A 27,551-nucleotide genomic window follows, 5' to 3' on the forward strand; every position below is an offset into this window, starting at 1 on the left:
TCCCATCCCCTCCCCCTTCTTGTATGTGGATGTTCCCTCACCTAATCACCTACCCCTTACCACCTCCCCACCCTGTCATTCCCCTACACTGGGAGGTCAAGCCTTGGCAGATCCTAGGGCTTCTCCTCCCATTGGTACCCAACGAGGCCATCCTCTGCTCTATATGCAGGCTAATGACAGGGCTACTTCCTCAATACCAGACCCCTCTTCATCCTATGTCTTTAGTTTTCCTATCAAACTCATTTTAATGGAAAACTTAATTATTAAATAAAATTATTTTTTTATTTTTCATCTGTTAAATACAACCATACCAGCCAGCGCAGGTATATGGGAGGTTCTGGAGGAAGAAAAGAGAGAGAAAAATGTCGTAATCATTTTATAAGCAGAACAGTGAACAATATAAAAATAAAAGCAAACAAGATATTGATGGAATCAAACTGCCCTTTTTTATTGAAATTTTTTGACATTTTTTTGACAAAAGCCAAATAATGTGTTTAACTTCTGCATTCTTCTATCTCAAATACACTAGCCATGCTACATCTTACCCATTGTCTAATTATACTAATTTTTGCCCCTGAGGAATGTAAAATTTGCCAACAGCTTTTCCTCTTTAAAACTGTAGCTATTCTAGATCCTGCCCACTGTGAGAAGTTAACTTTTCATATTAAAATCATTTCTCTCTTCTGGAAAGAGCTTGAGGTGTTGAAATTAACACAAATATGGTCCTATTTATCCTCACTACAATTCAGTTGGTAAATTTCAAAGAAAATCATGTAAATGATATAAAACTTTCAATATGCTATAGCAAATATATAGGTATTTATATCTATACATGTATACATTCTGACATATATACATAAAACGTAAACTATGAAATTAGTTTGCTAATATCCACAAAAACCATATACTGGCATTTTTACCTAAATTGTTTCAAATCCATACAACTTATAATGAATAACTATATGCCCGCCTGCATTTACTAGTGTTTTAAGAAATACCTTTCTTGGGAGACAAAGCAGTATCTGTCTTACACCTCATTAGGAACTAACAACAAACCAAACTCTGATTTGACAAAAGTTCACCTCTGGGAACTAATGAAATGATTTCACTTATTTACAGAATATGACTGAGAGTTTTTCATCAGGAGTATGAGTAGATCTCAAGCAGCCTTGTTGAAAAAGCAGCGACTTGAAGGAATGGCCATTCAGAGCTAGACTCACATATGGACCATATATATATACCGCCACCAAAACTAGATAAGATTGATGAAGCTAAAAATGCATGCTGAAAGGGACCGAATATAGATCTCTCCTGAGATACACATCCAGAGCATGTCCAATACAAAGATCAATACTAGCAGCAAACCACTGAACTGAGAAGAATACCCCTGTTTGGGGTAATTAGAGGAAGCATTGAAAGAGCTGAAGGGACTTGCAACCCCCTAAGAACAATACCAACTAATCAAAGCTTCCAGGGACTAAACCACTACTGAAAGACAATACATAGACTGACCCAGGGCTCCAACTGCATATGTAGCAGAGTCCTTGTTGGGACACCAGTGGAAGGGGAAGCCCTTGGTCCTGCTAAGGTTGGACCCCCAGTGCAGGGGAATATGGGGGAGGGCAATAAGGGGGATGTATAGAGGGAATACTTGTATGGGGGAGGGGGAAGGGAGGGAATGGGGCCTTATGGATAGAAAACCGGGAAGGGGAATAACATTTGAAATGTAAGTGAAGAAATATATCTATTAAAAAATTATAAAAGAAAAAGAAAAAGCTGCACCTACCATGTTTTATGTCTTCCCTGAAGCTAAGAATATAAAGCCACATTTCCTTAGGCTTTCTCAGATTGTATACTCTCATTTTTCCACAATGGTCATGTAGAATCAGTCAAAGTTACATGCCAGTATTTAGAAGGGGTGGTAGATATTCAAGTGAGTGTACAAAGGTCTTCTGAAGCCATTCATTCTGTGAGAAAATGTCAACAATCAAGAAGATTTTTAAGCAGGCACAGCCAGTCTTATAAAGTGATCGTTTTGTTCATATGATAATGATGCAAAACACTAAGTCTTCTGTTCTCTGTCATATTTCACACCACTTGATCAAGCCATTTATAATTATTTTCTTCTATATTTTGAAATTATTCATTCCTGAAAGCATTTTGTATAATTATCACCTATGAGCTGAGGATACATCAGGAAATGAAATCATTTACCATCATTTGGTTTGTATTTAACAGATGAAGCAAACAAAAATAATTTTATTTAATAATTAAGTTGTCCATTAAAATGAATTTGATAGGAGAACTAAAGGAATAGGATGAAGGGGAGCCTGACACTGAGGAAGTAGCCCTGTCATTAGCCTGCAGAATTCAAGTAGTTCCTGCTTATCTGGTGAATCCCCTACATTTTGGACATTCAAGTGTTTTTCTACACTTGTAATATCTTAGCCTACAATTTTACATGTTAGTTCCACTAGACAGTTTTGCTTAGCATCAGAGATTACACAGCCACCAAAGCAGTTTTACATCTCTATCCTCAGTATAGTCTTCGTGATTATTTCTGCAATCTTGCTTGATTCATTCTTACTCACCTGTTTTTTTTAATCTTTCATCCTTAATAAATTTTAAACTCATTTTTGGAAATTGCTAGACCCCTTGCTAGGTAGACTTGAAATGTGGTGTAAGCTGATGTCTTTGTTCTACTTTGTTCAATCAATACTTTATTTTTCAGTGCTTTTGAAAAAGCCACTAATATTCTTGGGATTTTAATTGAAATTAAAAAAATCCCTCAAGTGCTTTCCTCATGTAAGTTCTCTCTGGAATAGATTGTAACACTAACTTTGGTTTCAGAGTTGCAATTAATTAATTAATTAATTTATATTAATGGAGGAGTTTCCTTTGTTGATACTTTTTATATTTTTCTTCCCACCAGTATTGGCCATTCAATAAATATGGAGATATTCATCTTCCTCTCTTTCAGATATTTAATATATTCTCCTATGAAATTTATACTTAATAGCAGTCACTTCTATCTGAAGCTCAAAGTACAAATTTGAGAAATTGTATGAAATATTTACTGTTTCTATCTAACTCAGTGATCCCCAATCTGGGGTTCAGGACCCTCTTGAGATTCTCATATCAAATGTTTTGCATCTCAGATAGTCACACTTCCATTCATTAAAAAAATAGCAAGATTACAGTTATGAAGTACCAATGAGATATTTTTATGGTTGGGACTGTCACCACAACATGCTTAAAGGATCAAAGCATTAGGAAAGTTGAAAAATCACGGATTTATTTGACAAGTATTCACTATAGAGTACATATTGAACAGAAAGCAAAAAGGCTTTTGTTCATGAGAGCTAGTTCTGACTCCCTGTTAGAGTACCTCTGTCTAGAGCCTCAGTATTTATCAACACCTTATTCGATTTTCTCACACAATATGCTTCCTTTTATGTTACTTTGTCAGATAAGCTTAGGAGAGAATGGAGCTAATGTGAAAAAGACAAAAAAAAGTCTTTCTAGTCTTTCTTATAATTGAAATATCCATTTTGCAGGGATAACTATTCTCTACTTTCGAAGTTCCCAATGTGTTGACCTTTTCACAGTGTTCACTTAGCTCCAAACTTTAAGAACCTGTTTTGTAATCCCAGTGGGGGGTTAATGCTAACAAAAATTTTTAGTGACAGTAACCACACTAGAGACAGTACTTAATACTAATAAACTTTTATATGGCCCTGATATAAAGGCAGAGAAATACTTAGGCGTTTAATTGCATCAATTTGTAGTTTTACAAGTCCCTCCTGTGATTGTGATTCACAGCAATTGGAGGAAGTCAATGCCACTGTGCTGAAAGAAACAAGAAGAAAGAAAGTTTTGCTGTGGACTGAGGGGATCCTTGGCCTTAAGTTTTCTTTTCAGGAAGCAGTAAAAAACTGGACTCCAGGGAACAGGGTTCAATAAACTCGTCAACTCAGTTGTTTCCAGATGTTCCTTATTGCTGGTAATTTCCTCGATGGGCTCCCAACAGGGATCAATGGAAAAAGCAGGTTGAATACACAAGGCTCATAGTTCTATCTAGAGGAAGTTAAGGAATGGCTGGTGCACTTGGTTCCATAATGAAGCTGGATTTAATTGAGGAGGACATCCAAGGAAAGAGGAATGAGCAATGGCTCCTAAGAAGAACAGAGACAAACAGCCCTGGGATTAAGGTGGATAGGGATGGGGTTTGGCCATGGACAAAGATCAGTTTTGGGTAAGTCAGAATGGTTCAGATTCTTTTCAGGCATTGTTCTCAGTTTAGTGATAGCACCGAATCAAAGAAACTATAAAAAACCAACTGAATAAGTTAAAGAGATCCTGGTTTATTGGGATGATCATTATTTCTAAATCATGCATTGAAAGTGTAGGAAGCTTACACGTACTACAGCAAGTTAGTTTTCCCAGACAATGATCATTGCTCACACTTTTACTACTTTTAATTTATTTCTTGATTCTGAAGAGGAATGATTTAGGGAAATTATTTATGGCTTATTTGCTGGATAGTTTTATGTCAAATTGACCCAATCCAAATTCATCTAAGAGGAAGGAAGCTCATTTATGAAAATACATCTACCATGGGAAGGAAAAATACAAAAGGCTGGGCGCAGGTGGAGACTGGGACAGTAGTGACCAGGGAGTGGGAGAATGAAGGAAGAGTGTACTGGGAGGGACAACTGAAACTGGGCAGGAAAGGCAATTCAAGACCAAGATACAATGGAATCTCACAGGAATCTATTAGGATGACCTCAGCTAAGACTCCTAGGAATGGTATATACAGAGCCTGAACTGGCCATCACCTATAGCCAGGCACTATGTCCTGTGGAGAGATTCAGACACCAACCCAGCCAAAACCTTCTGTTTATAATTTGTCCTGTGAGCAATGTGTGCTAAGGTGTGTCAGAGTGGCAACCCAATGACTATTTCAGCTTGAAATCCTTGCGATGAGAGGGAGCAAACCGCTGATATTGACAGGATGATGAGAAATCAGAGGACAGATAGCCCAGAGACGTAGGATAAAAACCAAATTTACCTACCTCCCCAATAAAAGATTCTGAGGAAATTCAAAAGTCATCAAATCCTACTACAAAAGCCTATAATCAACAAAACTGGAAAATCTGGATAAAATGGACAAATTTCTGGACAGTTACCAGGTCCCAAAGTTAAATCAGGATCCAATAAGCATGCCAAACAGTCCCATAACTCCTGAAGAAATAGAATCAGTTATTAAATGTCTCCCAACAAAAAATACCCAGGACCCATGTGTTCAGTGCAGAATTCTATGAGATCTTCAGACACCTAATACCAATACTGTACAAATTCTTCCACAAAATAGAAACAGAAGGAACATTACCCAATTCCTTCTATGAAGCTAAAATTATGCTTATAACTAAACCACACAAAAACCCAACAAAGAAAGAGAACTTCAGAAAATATCAATGCAAAACTACTCAATAAAATTCTCACAAACCGAATCCAAGAACACATCAAAACAATCATCCATCATGATCAAGTAATCTTCATCCCAGGGATGCAGGGATGGTTCAATATATGGAAATCCATCAACCTAATTCACTATATAAACAAACTCAGAAAAAAAAAAAAACGTGATCATTTCATTAGATGCTGAGAAAGCATTTGACAAAATTCAACACCCATTCATGTTAAAAGTCTCGTAAGGATCAGGAATCCAAGGTCCCTACCTAAACATAATAAAAGCAATATACAGTAAACCAGCAGCCAACATCAGACTAAATAGAGAGGAACTTGAAGCAATCCCACTAAAATCAGGGACTAGATGAGGCTGCCCACTCTCTTTCCCTACTTGTTCAATATAGTACTCAAAGTCCTAGCCAGAGCAAGCAGATAACAAAAGGAGGTCAAAGGGATACAAATTGGAAAGGAAGAAATCGAAATATCAATATTTGAAGAGGATATGATACTTGTGACCCCAAAAGTTCCACCAGAGAACTCCTAAACCTGATAAACAACCTCAACAAAGTGGCTGGATATAAAATTAACTCAAACCAATTAGTAGCCTTCCTCTACTCAAAGGATAAACAGGCTGAGAAAGAAATTAGGGAAATGACACTCTTCACAATAATCACACACAACATAAAATATCGCCATGTGACTCTAACCAAGCAAGTGAAAGATTTGTATGACAAGTACTTCAAGTTCTAAAGAAAGAAATTGAAAATCTCAGAAGTTGGACAATCTCCCATGCTCATGAACTGACAGGATTAATATAGTAAAAGTGGCCATTTTTCCTAAGGCAATGTACAGATTCAATGAAATTCCCATCAAAATTTCAACTCAGTTCTTCAAAGACTTAGAGCAATTTGCAAATTCACCTGGAATAAAAAAAAAACCCAGGATATCGAAAACTATACTCAACAATAAAAGAAATTCTGTGAGAATCACTATCCCTGGACTCAAGCTGCATTACAGAGCAGTAGTGACAAAAAACTCTAAGATATTGGTACAGCAAGTTTACAGGCAGGTAGATCAATGGAATAGAATTGAAGGCCTAGAAATGACCCCACACACCTATAGTCACTTGATCTTTGACAAAGGAGCTAAAACCATCCAGTGGAAAAAAGATAACATTTTCAACAAATGGTGCTAGTTCAACTGGAGGTTAGCGTGTAGAAGAATGAAAATTGATGCATTCTTATCATCCTTTACAAAGCTCAAGTACAAATGGATAAAGAACCTCCACATAAAACCAGATACACTTAAAAAAATATAAGAAACAGTGGGGAAGAGCCTTGAATAATGGGCATTGGGGAAAATATCCTGAACATAACATCAATTGCTTGTGCTCTAAGATCAAGTATGGACAAATCGGACATCATAAAATTGCAAAGCTTCTGTAAGACAAAGGACACTGTTATTAGGACAAAACAGCAACCAATAGAATCATACATCTGATATAGAGCTAATATCCAATATATACAAAGAACTCAGGAAGTTACACTCCAGAGAGTCAAATAACACTATTAAAAATGGTTACAGAGCTAAACAAAGAATTCTCAGCTGAGGAATATTGAATGGCTGAGAAGTACCTAAAGAAATGTTCAACATCCTTAGTCATCAGGGAAATGCAAATTAAAACAACCTTGAGATTCCACCTCACACCTGACACACATTAGTCAGAATGGCTAAGATAAAAAAACTCAGTTAACAACAGATGCTGGTGAGGATGTGGAAAAAGAGGAAAACTCCTACATTGTTGGTGGGATTGCAAGCTGGTACAACCACTCTGGAAATCAGTATAGAAGTTCCCCAGAACATCTGAGGACCCAGCTATATCACTCCTGGGCATATACTCAAATGATTCTCCAACATATAACAAGGACACATGTTCCACCATGTTTATGGCAGCCTTATTTATAGTATCCAGAAGCTGCAAAGAACTCAGGTGCCCTTTAACAGAGTAATGGATTCAGAAAATGTGGTATATCTACACAATGGAGTACTACTCAGCTACCAAAAAAAAAAATGACATCGTGAAATTCATAGGCAAATGGATGGAACTAGAAAATGTCCTCAGTGAAGTAACCCAATCATAAAAAACAAAAACAAAAAACAAACAAACAAAAAAAACAAAAAAACATGGCATGCACTCACTGAGAAGTGGATATTAGCCCCAAAACTCAGATTACCCAAGATATAATACACAGATCCTGTGAAGCTCAAGAAGGATGACTAAAGTGCAGATTCTTTAGCCCTTCTTAAAAGGGGAATAAACATATTCACAGGAGGAGATATGGAGACAGAGTTTGGAGCAGGGACTGAAAGAATAGCCATTCAGAGCCTGCCCCACCTGGGGATCCAGACTATGTATATACAGCCAATATATAGACAATATTGATGAAGGCAAAAAGTGCTTGCTGACAGGAGGCTGCTATAGAAGTCTCCTGAGAGGTTCTGCAAAAGCATGACAAATACAAAGGCGAATGCTAGCAGACAACTTTTGAACTGAAAATGGGGTCCTCATTGGAAGAGTCAGAGAAGAGATTCAATGAGTTGAAGGGGCTTGTAATTCCATAAGAACAACAATATCAATCTACCACAGCTCCAAGGGACTAAAACCCTACCCAAAGTGTCCACATGGACAGACCTATGGCTCCAGCTGCATATATAGCAGAAGGTGGCCTTGTTGGGCACCAATGAGAGGAGAAGCCCTTGGTCCTGCCAAGGATGGAAACCCCAGTGTAGGGGAATGTCAGGGCAGATGGCAGGAGGTGGGGTGATTGGGGAAGGGAACACTCTCATAGAAGAAGGGGGAAGGGGAGCTGTGATAGAAGGCTTATGGATGGGAAACCAGGACAGGGAATAACATGTGAAATGTAAATTTAAAATATCCAATACAAAACGAAAAACAATAAGAATAATAATATCATGTTGTATCTGTAGAAAGGAGCATGGCATAGCCACCATTAGAGAGGCTTTATCTAGCAACAGATGAAAACAGATGTAGAGACCCACAACCAAACTTTAGTCTGAACTGGATCAATCCTGCAAAGGAGAGGAAGAGTTGTAGGAAAAACATTGGTGTTGTACATGACCGAAAATGAACACATAATAAATAAACCTCAATCAACCTGCATTTACAGGTGCTCACTGAGACTGAGCTGAAAATCAAGAGCCTGCTTGAATCTAACCTAAGCTATCTGTATACACATTATATTTGTGTTGCTTGCATTTTTGTAGGTTTCCTCACAGAGGGAACAGGGGCTGTTTCTGATTCTTTCCTGCTTTTTGGAGCCCTTGTACTTTTTTTTTTAAACTTGAGTATTTCTTATTTACATTTCGAATGTTATTCCCTTTCTCGGTTTCCAGGCAAACATCCCCCTAGTCCTTCCCCCTCCCCTTCTTTATGGGTGTTCCCCTCCCCATCCTCCCCCCCATTGCCGCCCTCCCCCTAACAATCTAGTTCACTGGGGGTTCAGTCTTAGCAGGACCCAGGGCTTCCCCTTCCACTGGTGATCTTGCTAGGATATTCATTGCTACCTATGAGGTCAGAGTCCAGGGTCAGTCCATGCATAGTCTTTGGGTAGTCGCTTAGTCCCTGGAAGCTCTGGTTGCTTGACATTGTTGTTCATAAGGAGTCTTGAGCCCCTTCAAGCTCTTCCAGTTATTTCTCTGATTCCTTCAATGGGAGTCCTATTCTCAGTTCAGTGGTTCACTGCTGGCATTTGCCTTTGTATTTGCTGTATTCTGGCTGTGTCTCTCAGGAGAGATCTACATCCGGCTCCTGTCGGCCTGCACTTCTTTGCTTCATCCATCTTGTCTAATTTGGTGGGAGCACTTGTACTCTTACTGGGTGGCACCATCCATCCTTAACATGAGGGGTGATGCTTAGTATTATTGTAATTTTATATGCCATGTTTGGTTGATAACTCTGGACGACCAGCCCTTTTTTGAAAGGAGGAATAGTTGAAAAACTGGGAGGTGAGGGGGTGGGTATTAGGAAGACAGAGAAAGGGTAAGGGAAACTTAGCCCAAAAGCTTGGATTACCCGAGATACAATTCACAGACCATATGAAGCTCAAGAAGAAGGACGAGCAAAGTGCAGATTAACTGGTTGGTTGGCATTGTTGTTCCTATGGGGTTGCAAGTCCCTTCAGCTCCTTCAATCCTTTCTCTAACTCCTCCGGTTGGGACCCCATTCTCAGTTCAATGGTTGGCTACTAGCATTTGCCTCTGTATTTGTCATGCTCTGGCAGAGCTTCTTAGGAGACAACTATATCAGGCTTCTGCAAGCACAGACTTCTTGGCATCAGCGATATTGTCTGGCTTTGATGGCTGTATATATGGGTTAGAGTCCCAGGTGGGGCAGGCTCTGAATGGCCAGTCCTTCAGTCTCTACTGCAAACTTTGTCTCCACATCTTGTACTATGAATATTTTTGTTCTTTCATTCTAAGAAGGACTGAAGCATCCCCACTTTAGTCATCCTTTTACTTCAGCTTCATGTGGTCTGTGGATTGTATCTTGGGTAATTCGAGCTTTTGGGCTAATATCCACTTATCAGGACTGACCTTTTGACACTGGAAGACCAAACGAAATTGCCAAGTTCGCAAGTGTTAGACCACCTATGCACCTGGGTTTCCTCATTTCTATACTGCTTTATGTAGAGGTGAAGGCTTGTGCAGAAGAAGTGCTAGAAAGCCTGTAGGAGCCAGAAGATCAGGTAGTTTGCTGGAGTTGTCTCCTAGAAACACAAAAGCTACACTCATAAGGTGTCACCTGTGTAACTTTTGAAACATGAGCTAAAGGAAGACAACATAAGTAGACATGGCGAGCTGCACGGAAAAGACCCATGAGGATTCAACCTGGCAGTATTATTGTGTAAATACTATACTTTATGGGCAGATTCATCATAATGTATAAAATAGTATATAAACATAAAAATCACAGGAAAACACATACTCAAAGCAAAAAATCATCATTTATGTGTTCGTAACTCATGTGTACAGATGACTCCAGAAATATTGATTCCTATTTTTGTCAAGGATTATCCTTAATACTACATGTTCAAAGCAAGAAATTTAATATAATAGGCAACACAAATTCACGTATTTAAGTTATATATTTACTAAGATAAAGGCAATAAGATAAATGATTAAATAATGTAATGTTTTCTCTGAAAATAAAGGCTATTTTCTATTCTATAAATGAATAAAATTGAGGGAAATAAGGACTTAGTACTCCTGAAATAATAAAAGCAATATAAAATATTCATATGCATTGGATATAATAGCATAGTTGTTCTTCAAAAATTAATATCTACCAACTTTAAATTGTTTTTGAAGTACATCACCAAAATTAAAATGTTAAAATTAGAATTGTGTCATAACATAGTTTTATTACACCATGAATTATATCTCTAAATCAGTCTTTATATTTTGTAATGCATCAGTGCTAACTGTTATATCAGAATTTGATTCAATGCCCTTTAGTTGTTGGGGATTTATTGATATATAGTCTAGGCTGGTTTAGAGGCTGCCACAGCCTCTTGACTTTTGAGATTATGGTCATGCACCATCATGTGTTCCTTGACAACTCAAAAAACATTAAGCATCTCCCCCACAAGAACACAATGAACACCCACATATCACCAAGATATACCATGTTCATAGCATGGGAATATATGATCAAGGTCCAGTTTCAATACAGTGTTCTGAAAACATACAAATAAACTAAAAACAAAATGAAAATAAAAATATATCTTACATAATTACATCTGTGTATATGTATCTTTATTAGGCACTCACGATAAAAATTACCTCATTTTAAAAATAATAATTAGTTAAAACAATTTAAAGACCAGGTAAAAACATTTCCCTTCGTAAACGCACAGAACCTGTCATCAGACAGTAAACTGGAAGTCCACTCTTTTATATCAACTTTTTGTTTCCATTTTAAAAATCTTTTCTTGGAAAAATAGGTCAAATCATATTTATACTTTTGTTAGAATTTTTACTATTACATATATATAAATATATAAAATCAAAAATGTATATGATTTAATAAGTTTGAATACTTGAGGTGTTATAGAAATGACTTCATTTGTCAGGACTAGAATATTGAGAGTCAATTGAAATTTTCTACAATGGTATATATGTTTTGTTTCTTTTGGGAGGCTATTAGTGTTCCATCGAGCTCTATAAACTGTAACTAGATATCTTATAGATGAAACTAATGGATGTCTTGTTCTGTTGTGAAAGGACATATGGTGTTCGAACAGAGAACAGAAGACACCACAACTGATCACATTCAAATACTATCACACTCATTGGACCTATCTTTTCAAGAGGCCTAACCTAATGCTAAACATTCTTCTCTAGGAGTTTATTAAAGATGACCCACTAATTTTATTGGGGTACTCTCACTTGTTTACTTGAACCTAACCACAGTCCATGTTCTTCTCAATAAACTCCTTTATCCTCCTCATACTGAGCATTCTGGTGACTAATAAGCACAGTTAAATGTATGAAATGGGTACTGGATCTTTCTTAGTGGTACAGGATTTTGTTACACAAGCTTGCGGATCTTGGTTTATTCTCCAGATCTCATGTAAATAAAGGGAAGTAGAGACAGGAGACTTGTTCAGCAATCCACGAGGCATCTACCCTAAAGCACATGGGTACCATGAAAAATAACAAGAGAACCTTTGCTTCAACAAGGAGAAAGGGGAGAACTGACTACTGAAAATCATAACTTAGACATCCACACACATATTATGTACAAACACACACTCACTATCCATAGAGTATTAATAACAAAGAGTAGCATACAGAAACAGATGCATACACTATATAAGAGAGAGAAATAGTAACACCAAGGATAATTCAACATTAGGACACTAATTATCATAATTAAGCAAAAGAATGAGCTCTATAAAATGAATTATTAGACTAGACTTCAAAGATGTTTTTAAAATTCAAAACCAATACCTAGGAGAAACTATTAGTACAGTAATAATTATTTTCCTAAGATAATAAATATGGATGTTAGGAAAGGACATATTGAAACACAGGCATTATTAATAATAGTGAGCACTAGATTAGAAGCAATCTCATTAATGCTACGAATCAAGATGAGAAAAGATAATACAATCACAGATATTGAACTGCATTCTAATTGTGCTCTTCCACAAAAACAATAGACGGTAACAAAATAAGAAATAATTTCTCAATGTGGGAAGTGTGATTGCTAAAATCTGCAAATTACATGAATTTTTTCTTTTCTTTTACCTGAAAAATGAAAAATAACTAGAATGTTCAATTTTAACCCTGGTAAGAAAATTAGCATAAATCAATAACTTTTTTATTTGCTATCATAAAAGAGGATAGGAAAATGTATTGATAACATTTAGAACACCTGTGATCAAAACAATGGGAGGCAGTTCCTGATATAAACCTTTCATAACCACAGATCAAAACTTGAACTGTGTGATGCTGTAGAGATAGAAAGAGGTAAGGTGTTCCAGACCTTTGGAACAAAGACGCCCACCCTGAAGCTGAGCCGAGGCTGTGACACGTAATGTGGGATAAATACTTTTTCCACAGAGTTTTGGGCATGAGAAATAAGAAACAAAAATTAGAAGAATAAAAAAAAAAACTTCATACTGCTGATTCCTAAGATCTGACATCCCCACATCAAAAAAGGGAAATGTAAGGGTTTGGAGTGGACACTGTATATTAAATGATAAGTGAAGGCATATTTGCATAATTCATGAATGGCTTGTTCACCAAGTGTTTAGTTTCGGTTTAAACTGCCTTTCCATGGAATTGAAAATTATACACAAAATAAATAATTGCCTGAAAATTTAAGATTGTGTGACTCGACCAAAAGTGAGAAACTGGTAGGGTGGATTACTATTTTCAAAATGTCAATGGTTACCACTAGATTGGAGAATAAAACTTTCAAATCTGTATCTTTATATTGGAAATATTGGAGGAAAAAAGTATTTCCAGCTTGTATTTATTCAGGATTTCTCCTTGGAATGACTATGGGAACCCCCAAAAAAAAAAAAAAAACCTGGGGGGAGTCACTAGAAGTTTTCAGAGTAGGAAAGTCACTTCAAGCTAAGACAGATAAAAATAAAGTAAATGGTGGTAACATGTGGAAGATTAGCCATAAAGGACTTAGGCCTTCCTCAGAATTACAGTTTTCTCTGAAAAGTTGTTTGAACTGATACTATTACTGGAAAAAAAAATTGTGACAACACCTCAGAAAGGATTTTCATAGAGAGATTAACTGTATTGTATTATGAAACTGAGATATATCCAGAGAGTATAGAAAAGTTTAGAGATTTTAAGTTTTATTGAAAATAAGTTCTTCAAAATTTAACCCTAAGTTTGCTGAAAAGCATGTAGTTTGAAAACCAGTATTTATTCATTTGTTATTAAGGTGACTGTAAGGAGAAATTTAATATGTTATCCACTTCAATTCTTCATTTGCTTAACTGAGTGACGAGAATGGTAATCCTATATCAATTAATTCAGGGCACATCACTAGGACAATAAGCTGCATACATAGCAGAGGACTGCCTTATCTGGCATCAGTGGGAAGGAAGCCCCTTGGTCCTGTGAAGGCTTGATGCCCCAGCATAGGAGAATGCTAGAGCACTGGGGTGGAGTGTGTGGGCGGGGGGGAGCACCCTCATCGAAACAGGGGGGGGAGGGGAGGAAATAGGGGCTCTGTCGAGGGGAAAGTGGGAAAGGGGACAACACTGGAAATGTAAATAAAATAACCAATATAAACATATATAAAAAAGAATGTAAATGCACAGAGTTTTACATTTTTTAATATATTAATTGCTTTTCTTTTTTGCTTTGATAGACTAACTGGTAAAAACAATTTAAAAGTGGAAGTGTTTATTTTGGTTCAGGATTTGAAGGGATACAGTCTACCATAATTGAGCAAGTTTGGCAACAAGAGTATAATGGAAAACATTAAGATAAATGTTAGTACTTGATGTTTTCCCTTTCTCTTTCTTTCTTTTTTTTTTTTATTAACTTGAGTGTTTCTTATTTACATTTCGAGTGTTATTCCCTTTCCCGGTTTCCGGGAAAACATCCCCCTAACCCCTCCCCCTCCCCTTCTTTATGGGTGTTCCTCTCCCCTTCCTCCCCCCATTGCCGCCCTCCCCCCAACAATCACGTTCACTGGGGGTTCAGTCTTACAGGACCCAGGGCTTCCCCTTCCACTGGTGCTCTTACTAGGATATTCATTGCTACCTATGAGGTCAGAGTCCAGGGTCAGTCCATGTATAGTCTTTGGGTAGTGGCTTAGTCCCTGGAAGCTCTGGTTGCTTGGCATTGTTGTACATATGGGGTCTCGAGCCCCTTCAAGTTCTTCGAGTTCTTTCTCTGATTCCATCAACGGGGGTCCCGTTCTGAGTTCAGTGGTTTGCTGCTGGCATTCGCCTCTGTGTTTGCTGTATTCTGGCTGTGTCTCTCAGGAGCGATCTACATCCGACTCCTGTCAGCCTGCACTTCTTTGCTTCATCCATCATGTCTAATTGGGTGGCTGTATATGTATGGGCCACATGTGGGGCAGGCTCTGAATGGGTGTTCCTTCAGTCTCTGTTTTAATCTTTGCCTCTCTCTTCCCTGCCAAGGGTATTCTTTTTCCCCTTTTAGAGGAGTGAGGCATTCACATTTTGATCATCCGTCTTGCGTTTCATTTGTTCTAGGCATCTAGGGTAATTCAAGCATTTGGGCTAATAGCCACTTATCAATGAGTGCATACCATGTATGTCTTTCTGTGATTGGGTTAGCTCACTCATGATGATATTTTCCAGTTCCAACCATTTGCCTACGAATTTCATAAAGTCATTGTTTTTGATAGCTGAGTAATATTCTATTGTGTAGATGTACCACATTTTCTGTATCCATTCCTCTGTTGAAGGGCATCTGGGTTCTTTCCAGCTTCTGGCTATTATAAATAAGGCTGCTATGAACATAGTGGAGCACGTGTCTTTTTTATATGTTGGGGCATCTTTTGGGTATATGCCCAAGAGAGGTATAGCTGGATCCTCAGGCAGTTCAATGTCCAATTTTCTGAGGAACCTCCAGACTGATTTCCAGAATGGTTGTACCAGTCTGCAATCCCACCAACAATGGAGGAGTGTTCCTCTTTCTCTGCATCCTCGCCAGCATTTGCTGTCACCTGAGTTTTTGATCTTAGCCTCACTGGTGTGAGGTGAAATCTCAGGGTTGTTTTGATTTGCATTTCCCTTATGACTAAAGATGTTGAACATTTCTTTAGGTGTTTCTCAGCCATTTGGTATTCCTCAGCTGTGAATTCTTTCTTTAGCTCTGAACCCCATTTTTAATAGGGTTATTTGTCTCCCTGCAGTCTAACTTCTTGAGTTCTTTGTATATTTTGGATATAAGGCTTCTATCTGTTGTAGGATTGGTAAAGATCTTTTCCCAATCTGTTGGTTGCCGTTTTGTCCTAACCACAGTGTCCTTTGCCTTACAGAAGCTTTGCAGTTTTATGAGATCCCATTTTTCGATTCTTGATCTTAGAGCATAAGGCATTGGTGTTTTGTTCAGGAAATTTTTTCCAGTGCCCATGTGTTCGAGATACTTCCCTAGTTTTTCTTCTATTAGTTTGAGTGTATGTGGTTTGATGTGGAGGTCCTTGATCCACTTGGACTTATGACATGCTTATTCTTTGTGGGTCTTTAGAAATGCAACAAAATGTATGCAGAACTATGTCTTCTATGCGGTTCTAGATTGAATCAAATTGACAGGATTAACATTCAGGATATTTAACACAAGAGGCTTGCAAGGAATTATTTTCCTGTCTATCATTAAGTTTCCTGTGGCTTGGAAATGTTCATTTCTGAGCCATAGGCCCCCTTCTTTCTTTTCATCTCCTCTCTTTTATCCCCACCTTCAGAGTTCATTACTGCATTCCTGAAGAGAAAGGAAGGCAGTAGCATGCTATTGTCCTGTTATTCTAAATACTTGACACTTTAAGCACAGCAGACAGGCTGTGTAAGGTAGGAATCTAAAACATGGAGCATGGATTATTAAGTAGCTTTCTTACATGATTAAAACTAATGTTCACTTTGGTCCTGCACTTGACATGCTATCATAAAGACTAGTTTCCTGTTAAGAAAACAGTCATTGGTCAGTCACAAATATTTCTCTCTTCGCTTGATGTGTTTTCTGTTTTATTCTCCCACATTGTTCATAAACATTCCATATTTTTCTTCTTTGAATTAAGAGATGTGCTTTCATTTCTCGCAATATAATTGTACATATCCAATGTCTCTTCTTTGAGTTCCTTTTCAAGAAATCAGAATGTTATTATGATTGAAGCCCATATTTTTAAAGTATTAATAATTTTCTTTTGATTTCTTTGGTGAGCAGTGTTCTGCTAGACCAAAACTACATGTGCGCACACACACACACACACACACACACACACACACAAATACATACACATGCATATGTAATCTGTAAGTAACCAAAAGTTTGAATTATGTGCATAAAAGTAGAATACTACACCAAGTCGAAGAAAATAGTTTCATTAAAATCATATAAGAAAATTAACCAAATTCAAAGAAAGATATTCATTATTCATGCAGGACAAGAAATCTACAGACTACCAAATACACAGAACCACAAAAGATATTTATTACCTATCATAAAATATATTTAAAACATAAAAACACATGATCAATAGTTTAAAAGACAGAGAAAAAAAATGAAGTCACTTGTAAATGTGCCTAAATGAGAATTATCATGATTTATTTGATAAAACCATTTTAAGCCAGAAAGGCCTGGAAAGGTGTATTTCACACTATGAGTGAACACAGGTGCTGAGCCAGACTATTATAACTAGAAAAACTATCTCTGATAACTGAAGACTGAATTAAAATTTTCCCCTCACAGGAAGGAACTGCAAAATATCCACGGGTGGGCAAAGAAAGTATCTTCATGAAGAATGACAAGATCATAATTACAGATAATGTTATGGGGGAAACAAAATAATGAGTGGAAGCTTTAAGGGGAGGTAATGTAGGCATGAGGTAGGCGGAAACAAACTTATTTTATAATATTCCTAAAAGTTAATTTGGGATTCTCCTACATAATTGCAACTTCTCCAAATCATAGGTTATTAAAATAATTAACTCGAGTATGAAATGGCCCTTATTAAATTTTTGGTCATGTGTGTTCCTGTGAATCCTTGAAATCATACAGGATATGGGCATTGTTCTTGGTTATTTATGAATATTGATGGTAGGATCCTCTTGTTTATAATACCATATACTTTGATCCCAAGAACTGGGGCCATCAAGGTAATTCTGACTTGAAGTTTGTTTTGTTATTTTTAGTTTGTTTGATTATGTGTTTTTGTTTTGTTATCAATGGTAATAACTTTTTTCATGTTTAAGTATGCTTTGAAATATTCTCATGGAGAAATCCCATAAATGTGAACACTTCAAGCTAGAGTGTTGACCAGTCTAGCAAGATGGGCCCCTTGCAGCATTAGAGAATTATATGCTATAGAGAGAACTAATAGCTTCCTAATTGGACAGAAATGAGCTATAAGAGGGAACACTTGCCTGGTACCACTTGACTATGAACCCTTGATAGGCTATACGGCAATTATTTTGCTAAAGGAAAGTACTATCATACTTTCTTCTAAATATGCAATGCTGTACCATAAAATTCTCATCTCTCATCAGAAAAGCTTTATTATGCAGTGAACAACAGTGCGTGTTTGTGTGTGTGTGTGTGTGTGTGTGTGTGTGCGCGCACACGCACGCGCATACACGCGTACACGCTCGCTTATGTGGTCGAACTATAGACATTGCCAAAAATGAGAAACTTATATCAAACTTGCTCTCTATCATGCTCAGAGAATATTATGCTAAAGTTGCAGAAACACTACTTTGCAATAATATCTTCTGAAGAAGACTGTTCAACCTATAAATTTATGCCTGCTATGGTTGCAGAAACAAGGCTAAGCCATACAACACTTTCTATGAAGACTGATACAGCCTACAAGCACTCTACCACTACTAGATTAGGAGATTGCAACTCAGTGGAAGAGGAAGTCTGTTTTCTTCTATGGTGTAGCTCCTGGCAAGTTATCCATACATCAGTGGATAGCTTTCTATTCTCATGTGCATACAGGCAGCATTAATTAGACTTGATGAGGGTATTTAAAAGGGAGAAAAGTAAGAAGTCGGAACTATGTATTTAGGAAGGGGATATTGAGACAAAATGAAGGATGGGAATGAATAGGAGATTACAGCAGAATATATTTTCCACATACTGCATTTACATATAAAGTTACTAAAGAGTATGTGTGTACATGCACATGAAGGACCGGCGTGTGTGTGTGTGTGTGTGTGTGTGTGTGTGTGTGTGTATGTGTGTGTGTGTGTGTGTGTGGCCTAGTTGTGTGCAGTTCTCAGCACTAGATTCATTTGTGTATTTGTTAAATTTCTTTACAATGACAAAATTAGGCAACAACTCCTGTCTGAAAATAAATTCTTTTTATTGTGATACACGTCTGTATGTGTATGCCCTGTGTGCAAATACATACTAATAAATATAGATTGGTATATACAAAAGATATAGATAAGGAGTTAATATAGACCTACATGCAAACTTTATAATGAAAGCATTTTTCTAGAACAATCTTTTAGTACAGTTTCAGATATATTTGTTGAATATCTACTATTTGCAGGCTCTGCATCCAGCACCACAGTACAAGTATAAAGAAGACACTGATAAGCAAGGAACTGTGACAATGTGGGATTAAGTTCTGGGACACAAACAAGGAAAGCAAGCATGCATAGTAAGGCTGTTAAACTTGTTTACAAAGAGTACTTTCCCTTTATCTCCTAGCATTGTGTCATGATGAAATTCTACACTTAGGTACAAAAATCTTCTCTCAATTAGCCACAGGCAAACACTCCATTGTACAAAAACACTTCTCCACTCAATTTTCTTATTTTTAATGATTCCATTTTTTGAAAACTAATGAATAAGTTTAAAGGATAAAGGAGTTTGTATACAAAAATTTAGTTCCCTGAAAGTCATTATCAATCTTAGAGCTATATAAATTACTTTAGAAGAAATTAGTTGAGTATTAAGGGAGGATGTGTCAATGATATTTAAAGTAGATAACTTGTCCCTTGTAATAATTACTCTAGATTCCTAAAGTCATACTGTAATTCCCCCAAGTTACCATAACATAATTCAGACTTCTTCTATAAGATCAATTAACCAGTTCTCTGAAACAATCTTAGAAAATAATGATTATTTGGTTCATTGCTCAAACTAGGAAGTTGTGAGGCATTTTAAAAGTGTTGAATTGATTAAAACTACTTAGTCAAAGTACATAATGGCTGCATTGCAATAACTTGCATTGCCTTCCTTCTTAAAATGTATACTGTTATTAGTTATAAGTACAAATAAAAATAAACCAACCATTTTTCTTCCTATCGATATAGTCTTGCTTTACATAAAGCGTAAAAACATGGTTCTTTGTTAACCACTCCTTAGTCAATGTGTAGAGTCACAAAAAAATATTTAATGTAAGCTATATATTCATGAAATACAAATCTGGTTCTATACCTGACTATATATTTTATTAAATTTTCTGACTTCTAAGCCATCTTTATAGAAAACAAACCATTGATTTTATTATTCTCTTTGAGCATGGTTCTACATTTTATTTTTTGATCATTATTTTTGTTTCCTGTCTGCTTCTATTTGTCTAACACCATGCTGTTTTTCTCATTCTCGTTAAAGATTGATGCTTTCTAAAGGAATATATATTTGACCCTGTTTTGTTAGTGTTTCATTCCTGTGTCTCTTCTTTCTCTGCTGTCATTTTCCCATTTTATATACTGAAATTCTATTTGCAGTGAGCAGTATTTAAAATGACAGTATTTAAAACACTTCAGTAATATAGATAGTATCAAACAAAACAGCTAGCTGGGCATTCTGTTTTCCTCTTCCCCTACCCCTTCTCCATAGCACATAGGGCTTCTTGATTAACTCAGTATTCACTTATTCAGCTAGTCTAGGATACCATCTTGAAACGTGGCTTCCATATTCCCATCATTCAGATGATGTTGTTATAGCTGTGCCACATTTTCATGGTTTCTGGAGATCTGAATTCAAGTCTATGGTAGTTGGAATGAGAATGGGCCTGATAATGTAGTATATTTGAATGGTTGATTCCAAGGTGACAAACTGTTTAGAACTACTTAAGAGGTGTATCCCTATTAGAAGAAGCGAGACTCTGGGAATGAGTTTTTGGGTTTTAAATGCTTAGTCTAGCCTTCTCTGGCCCCAACTTACAGGTAAATGTAAGCACTCAGCTACTGTTCTAGTGCTGTGCCTGCCTCCCTGCCCCCATTACGGAATCCACTATGGACTCATCCATTCAAATTGTAAGCAACACCCCAATTAAATGCTCACTTTTATAATTTGCCTTGAAAATAGTGTATCTTAACAATAGAACAGTAGAGAGAAGACACTAATTTTTATGTTTAGAATAGAATTTGTGGCATTTTCTGACCCTTAATGGTTATAATGTTCTTTATTCAAATATTTAGAAGTTGAGACACTAAGACTAAAGTTATCTTAAGCTTTATACCTATTCTGAGACCAGCCTGGGCTATACAATATACATCAGACACTTTTTAAAAAACAGAGGGATAAAAAAGACATTGATTGTCATGGGAAAACAATCGTCTGTCAAGTACTTTACCAAATGCTCTATGTTATCTTACTCTGTAACAGATTATTTTGTTTTATGGAGGTTAACAGAGGTGAGAGTTTAAGAAGTGGGGATTGGTGACCTTCAAATGAAAATAAACTGCATGTATATGTGTGTGTCCTTATATTTTGGCATTAATTTACTGTTTTTAAATAAGTCATAAGAGTCAAAACTAATCTTTAATTAAAGTTTTATCCTAGTTTCAATTTTCTCAAGCCATAAAGGCACTCATGTTAAAATTGCTAAATGGTCTGCTACCTAATGTAAAACAACGAACATTTCTCCAAAAAGGCACCTGTACTATTTTTTTTATCTCTGGAATAATTTAGGAGGAACAAGGCACTTCTATGGAGAAGTGATGAAAGAAAGGATTTTTTTTTAATTTTGGTAACAATATTTGTGATGACATGATTTCTTATGAACGTCAGATATAGAGTGAGTCTGTATAGTCCTAATGTTTCCATGTCTCTCCAATGAATTCACTAAGTCAATGTGAATCCGAAGAAGTAAAAAGAAAGAAATAGAACTCAGAAGGATATCCCCAAGGAAAGGCATGAGAAATTTTTATGCTGTGGAGAGTACCAGACAGACACCTGAATGTTAGGGCACTTGAATGTCACGAAAATCTCATTTTTTTAAAAAGAAATTTGGTTCTTTTTCCAAGAATTCTACAGTGTCTCCTCGAAGTTTAAGTACAGATACAGAAATCAAGGATGGTGCCAAAAAGAAGCATATCAAAATGTTGACATCCAGGCGGCAAAGCACAGATTTCTTCATGCAGCAGCCTGTAGATGTAAGAAACAGAAGAAAGATAGACCCAGTGTCTTGTTACAGCTTATAGACAATGCCCTGCTCGATACAGAGCACAGAATCTGTCTTCAAAATTATTTCAGCCAACAGTGAACTGAATCTTGTTCAACCTACCAGAAACTCAACTTTCATTGTAAAAACCACATAAATTGAAGTTAACTTCAACAGTAGTAGTCACAAATGAGAGGAAGCCTACACCTTAATATAGAACATTATAAATATTTTAGTCTTCTCTTTTCTACACCTACTTTCTCATGTAATAATAAAGTGCATTTTACACATACATCACATAGCATGTCAGACAAATATTAGATAAAATTCACTCAAATGCCAAGACATGGTAATAGAGAGATGTCAGAACTATACCACTGGAATTCCACAGTACAAGTGGAAAATAAATGATCCATGAGATATTGGGTACCATGCATGAACAGAGAGGAACATTTGAGATAGAGTTAAAAAAGGGTTACATTAAAATTGAAGACATGAGACAAGAGAAATGAAAATGTCTTTGAGTGACTGAGCATCACTTGAACACAGGGGAGGATGGGGCATTGGATTACTCTTGTACTATACTGTAACACATCATAAAGTAAGCAGCATTTCTTATTTCGAGGTCTCTTTTCAACTTACACATGTGTTTTGCTTGGAGATTCACATGGACAATGTCAAAAGCTCTGCTGTTAGAAATGAGTGACTACCAAGTACATTCAGATTGCTCACATTCTCCTTTCTTTAAAACTAGAGGATTGGTGAAAGTTTGCCTCTTCAAAGTCTGCCTTGGGAATGGGTGAAGGAAAGAGCTAGAGAGATTTAGAAAAAAGAGATTCTGACAGAATGGTTATTGCAGACTTACTTGTCACCATATTACTAATGGTTAGCTATAAGTCCTGAAGGCATATCTTTTGTAATCTCCTTTTAAATGTTCAACTTCTCCTCTTGGCCACCTCCACCAAAGATAGTGGAGGAGAAAAGCTATTAGGATGTGGGAGAAGTAGACGTGTTTAGCAATAGTTCTTTGGGGGGTGGGCTCAATCTTCTAGGCAGCAATTCAGTCCCTTAGCAAACACCAAATATGACTCAACAGCTGAAGACCAGTCTTCTGGATAGGCAGATACCATCATGAATCAACAGCTTTAGTCAAGTCCTCTAGGCAGGCAGACACCACGCAGGAACCAGAAGCTTTAGTTCAATCCTGAAGAAATGGCAAGATAGAGCTAACCAAAGAAATGCTCAGTGTTCACCCTGAACTGTCCGTGGGGTCACTCCTTCATCATGTGTCCTTCCATGTGTTTGCTATATCAAAGCATCCTTTCACTTGCGTCTGTTTTGGGAAAACATTCTTTTTTTTTTTTGGTTCTTTTTTTTTTTGGAGCTGGGGACCGAACCCAGGGCCTTGCACTTCCTAGGCAAGCGCTCTACCACTGAGCTAAATCCACAACCCCTTGGGAAAACTTTCTTGCACATGTCTGCTCCAGCAAAACAAAATCCTTTCACCCGTGTGCCCCAGGAAAACACCATTTGACATAAATGACTTTCAAACAAGCCAGAAATTTCCACTTCATAGTACACTTTTGCTCAAGGCCTAGGGAACGAGAATTAGATGAGAGTGGAATAATCAAAAGAAGGAATTATTGCAATGTGCCTCAGAGTTGTACCTGATTAATGAGCAAATGTGAAGGCAGGTTAAAATAAATCCAAATTGAAAATGAGAAGAATATTTCACCACCCAATAAGCACTATTAAATTATATACACAAGATAAACATAAAACTCCCAGATGAGAGGCAGTAAGGAAGGATCCATAGAAATCCGTGAGGAGATAAGAGCCAACATTTTAAAATTCTGGTAGAGTTGGAAAGCAAACATAGCAGCCTCTAAAACCTCAGCAAAAATTATTCAAGATGAACAGAAAGATAAAGAAAGCTAGTTACATTATCAGTACTAGACTAGGAGAAATTATCAAATAAAGATACAGATAACATTGAAATTGGCCAGAGGGTGAGAAATGACATTTTAATCAGTGACACTGTGATTATGTATGAAGAGTTGTGTGCTCATCAGCAGAGAGAATGTAGGACAGAAGACAACGGAGGAAAACTTTCAAAGCCCTGAATAACTAAAATCATTGGGATCTAGAATCCTGCAGACAAGAAAACTATGCTTCAGACTTGCAAGGGAAATAAAGACATAGGGAGACTCACCAAAGCCGTGAGACTTTGTCTTGAACTATAATAAATGAAAACCATCATTATTCTTAAGGAAGATGCTATATGAATTCAACCCTATGATATAGTACATATTGAGGAACATCAGAAAGGAGAAATACATTACTAAATGTAGAAGCAATTTCTGTATATTTAAACATTATTCAGTGCTCATGGATATAAAACAAAAGAAATGACTGCCCCTAGAGGCATTGCTGGTTGAGCTTTTGTGTCACATGTGTGTCAACAGGTGGCAGAGAGAATTTTTTCTACTATGCTCAGTGTCCTGACCTATGAACATCAGAATGATTAGTACTCTAGCATTCCATGAAAATAGTACTGGGGAATCTCTGATTGTGGAGTTTGCATGTGATTGGGTCCCAAGGATATGACCATAGGAAAACCTGTTCTGCTTCTTGTCTATAGAAAGGTGGTGAAGACAAGGGAGAGATTCTCTACCTTCCCTGTCCAGGCAGGAGTGTTGGGAAACTCTGTTACTTAAGTTTGCAGTCTGCTATGTGAGTGTAGCTCCTCTGAGCTCATTACAAAATGGAGCACTCTTTTGTCCAGCAGGACTTCTCATTCTCTGACAATGTCTGGGGAGCCTTGTGAAGGCTACACCAGGACATGCTGAAGGAAAAAGGTAGAATGAGGAGCAACACAGGAGAGCTTGCTCCTGTCCCTTTTCCTCATTTACTGTAGCACTCAGGAAAGCTGGACATGTAACTTGCCTGGGCATCACAATAGAGATGGCCCTGGATGTGGGGTTTGCAGGTGAGACAGCCCCTAGAGCATGAGTGTAGAAGAGAGCTGGCCCTGCCTCTTTGTCTGCTGGAGGTGGAGAGGACTACAGAGAGATGCCCTCCTCCCATCTTGTCCCTGGCTCTCTAATGTCTAACACTGTGACATTCTGGACAGCAGGACCAGCACCTCACCTGGAGCAGGGTAGACTTGGATCTGTTTTCTGGGGTTGCTGACAATTCAGTCCCAAGGGAGTGATAGTGGGAGGGACAGTGAGCTAAATATCTCATAATCTTTTCAGGCTCAGATCCAGGGCTTTGAAGTGGACCACCCCAATATCTACCCCATTGATGAACTGTGGGGATGCATGAAGTAGCCAGTTCAAGAGACCCAAAGCTACAGGAACTTCATGACACAGGGCAAAAACATAATATCCATGAACTCTCAGTGAGATTTCAGTATTGACAGAATAGCAAGGGCAAGAAGGCTAGTACCAAAGAAGTATGGACAAAAGCATATTAGTATGGGCAAATATGGGATGTTAGAGTAACCTTTATTCATCTAAAGCAACCAGCACTGCTTATTACCTCCTGCTAGCTTAGGCCTGACTAGAAAGCATCTATCCTAGAATCTTTAAGACTCTGAGACATACTGCTAAATAAGCCTACACTTTCTTGTTCTTTCTGAGCTTTAGATGGCTGGTGCAATTTGGCTTCTCTCTGCTTCTCAGTGAATTGTTCAGTTTGCCTCAAATTTCTGGCAACTTGTTCTGATCTTTTGGGTCCTTCTCATTCTCTGTCCCATTCTTTCTTCACCTATTGAAAGTCTGTTCACCTTTCTTCAGCTTGTTATCTGTCCGCAATTGGTATTTGTACAATTTTGAAAGTCTCCCCCCCCCCTCTGATTTATTCTTTATTTTATGTGTGTAACGACACTGAAGCACAATGTTGTTCTCTTCAGACACACCGGAAGAGGGCATTTTATCCAATTACAGGTAGTTGAGAGCCACCAAGTAGTTGCTGGGAATTGAAATTAGGACCTTTGGAAGAGCAGGCAAGTGCTCTCAACCACTGAGCGGTCTCTCCATATCCTGTTGTACTCTATTAAATAACACCTTTTTCCTATCTATTCACCAGAAATTTGGGCATGTCCTATATGAATATCTGATTCATTCTGTCATATCTGCGATTAGCCATTTTGTCTGTCACTCGATTAGAAATCACTTTTAAACATGGGTGGTCCCTTTTACATACTAATTACAAACTAAATTTACATAAATTTTTGGAATTAGTGGCATGTACCATAGCCTGTCTATATTTCAGCCAGAGGGATTAAAGGTGTGTGCTAAGGTTTAAACCTTGAGACAACTAGAAATGAGTATTTTCAGGAAATAATACAACCTTGGGGTTGTGGTGTAATTAAAATCCTGAAAGAGTGGAACACATTGTGACACACTACAGCTTTCAGGAAATATTTCTTTGCTCTGTTGGGAGGGAGATTGCAACGGTGAAAAGGAAATAGGAGGAAAGGCAAAACTGGGTGGGATAAGGTGCATGATGTGAAATTCCCAAAGGACGACACAAATAAAAACAAACAGTTAGAGTATTTTAGTACTTTAAAATCAAGATATAAAAATTGCCAGGCAAACAATCAAACAAAACAAGCAAACAAACAAATCAAGGATTTCTAATTAATGAATCTCATATTAGTTTTATGTTATGAAACCAGGAAACTAGGAGTTTCAATAACATCCTCATTGTTGTGGCAAAATACATGATATAGGCAATTTAAGGAAGAAGGATATTCTTTTCCATACACTGAAGACATAATTCATCCTGATGTGAAAGTATGTTTATAAGAATGGTGCTGGCTACAGTAGCAGATTCATAGGTAGCTATACATATTGCATCTATAATCAGAAAACAGAGAGGAGTCCACACCCTCGGATCCCAGCCCGCAGCAGCTCTCTGCTCCCAGACCCCTTGGGAAAGAGACCTCACTGCCTGGTCAGGTGGGCACTCCTGAGGCTGCAGAGCGGAAGAGACCACCAACACTGCCCACCCCTGCCCACATCCCTGGCCCAAGAGGAAATTGTATAAGGCATCTGGGCTCCCGTGGGGGAGGGCCCAGGAGCGGCAGGACCCCTGCCTGAGACACCGCCAGAACCTGAAGGAAACAGACCGGATAAACAGTTCTCTGCACCCAAATCCCGTGGGAGGGAGAGCTAAACCTTCAGAGAGGCAGACAAGCCTGGGAAACCAGAAGAGACTGCTCTGTGTACACACATCTCGGACGCCAGAGGAAAACACCAAAGGCCATCTGGAACCCTGGTACACTGAAGCTCCCAGAAGGGGCAGCACAGGTCTTCCTGGTTGCTGCCGCCGCAGAGAGCCCGTGGGCAGCACCCCTCGAGCAAACTTGAGCCTCGGGACCACAGGTAAGACCAACTTGTCTGCTGCAAGAAAGCTGCCTGGT

General features: G+C 37.7%; 1 long non-coding RNA gene and 1 other non-coding gene across 2 annotated transcripts; one reads left to right on the forward strand and one right to left on the reverse strand.

Moving 5' to 3' along the window:
- Nucleotides 1-260: 260 nt before the first annotated feature.
- Nucleotides 261-14,910, reverse strand: LOC102546476 (uncharacterized). The gene is made up of 4 exons (XR_597117.4): nt 14,794-14,910; nt 10,087-10,259; nt 1,787-1,967; nt 261-337 (listed from the first exon to the last, which is right to left on the reverse strand). It is a non-coding gene; the product is annotated as an uncharacterized LOC102546476 (long non-coding RNA).
- Nucleotides 14,911-24,531: 9,621 nt separating this feature from the next.
- LOC120098699 (small nucleolar RNA SNORA17) lies at nt 24,532-24,660 on the forward strand. The gene has a single exon (XR_005497120.1). It is a non-coding gene; the product is annotated as a small nucleolar RNA SNORA17 (small nucleolar RNA).
- Nucleotides 24,661-27,551: the final 2,891 nt, after the last annotated feature.

Source organism: Rattus norvegicus, chromosome 19, assembly GCF_036323735.1.
Source record: "Rattus norvegicus strain BN/NHsdMcwi chromosome 19, GRCr8, whole genome shotgun sequence".
NCBI classification, from domain to species: Eukaryota; Metazoa; Chordata; class Mammalia; order Rodentia; family Muridae; genus Rattus; species Rattus norvegicus.